This window comes from Limulus polyphemus, unplaced genomic scaffold (assembly GCF_000517525.1).
Source record: "Limulus polyphemus unplaced genomic scaffold, Limulus_polyphemus-2.1.2 Scaffold5083, whole genome shotgun sequence".
NCBI classification, from domain to species: Eukaryota; Metazoa; Arthropoda; class Merostomata; order Xiphosura; family Limulidae; genus Limulus; species Limulus polyphemus.
This window is the reverse complement of record NW_013670693.1, coordinates 25,423-26,930: the sequence shown is the minus strand read 5'-3', so window position 1 is coordinate 26,930 and position 1,508 is coordinate 25,423.

Here is a 1,508-nt window from a genome sequence, read left to right as displayed (position 1 = left end):
TACTATTATATTTATATAGATATATACAACATACAGTACTATTATATTTATATAGATATACTCCAAAATTATTTGAAAAGTGATTTGCAATTTTTTTTATAAATAAATACGTCATAAGGAATCCCCCCAAAAAAATCAAAAGTTATAAATGAAGAACTACAATCATTGTTGTTAACAATAAAACACGAGTTATGAACTCCTTATCATGGTTGTTAACAAAATAACACGAGTTATGAACTTCTTAAAACAATTGTAGACATGCCGTTGTGCTTGTACTTGAGTATCATGGTTTTATATTCTATATTTATGGAAAAGAAATATGGCTACCTTTATAAAAATGAGGTGTTTATATGAACGTATTTCATATAATACACTGAAATTAAAATTACTGCCAACGTTTCAGACCTCGTTTGTCTTTGGAAACTTACTTGTCGTTGTTAGCTGATAAACGTTACTGTCCATCATTACCTACAATACACGTTTTAAACTATGTATGATTACAATTCTGTACGGGGTGACTTGATATAATGGTTGCTTTTTGTGTGCGTGTGTGTGAATTTTGGAATACTATACACTGTCTACAAACATACAAACAAAAATAACGGTTTGGAGACACTGAGGCCATTTACAGATGATTCTAGGTAGTCACAGTGTTCGTGCGACAGGCTTCGCAAGTGCTCACTCAGCTAGTGTCTTTCAACTATATTGTCATTGTGAGATATAAAAGCTTTCGTCTGCATTTGGGTAAATATAGATAAACACCGACCACCTGAACAAAAAAAATAGTTTGCCAAATTAGCTTACTTTAATTAAAGTTAAAATATTTCCAAGCTATACGTTTAGACACTATATAAAATCGTGACGTCTGGTGTTAACTTAAAATCTGTTTGTTTATTACGTTATTCATGTCATAATGCGTCAGACATTTTTCAAAAACTACAAAAATCCGCTCGTATAGTTTGACCGCGAAAAATAGGCGACCTTGGCACGCGCTGACGTTATTTCACGCTCATAACACGAGCTTAAAAAAAAACGATCGACTTGGTGCGCGTGTACTTTACTCCTCCTCACGCGCCGCTCCCCAACTTCCAATGACGTATGCGGCATTGAAGAATTGTCGATAAAGCGATCACAACAAATACTTCGCTGCATACGTCCATACTGCTAATAGCAAACGACCAGAAAGCAAATCTTCGGTGCAGGAAAACAATAAGTAAAAAATCATATCTAAGGCTTTTAAAACAGTAAAACAAAATGGCGTTTTAATACAAGCATTCGCACCAGTGTTTACTGCTAAACACTATACATATAAAACAACATTGGATCAGTGTTTCCTACTATATACTATACATATAAGAACAACATTGGATCAGTGTTTCCTGCTATATACTATACATATAAAACAACATTGGATCAGTGTTTCCTACTATATACTATACATATAGAACAACATTGGATCAGTGTTTCCTGATATATACTATACATATAAAACAACATTGGATCAGTGT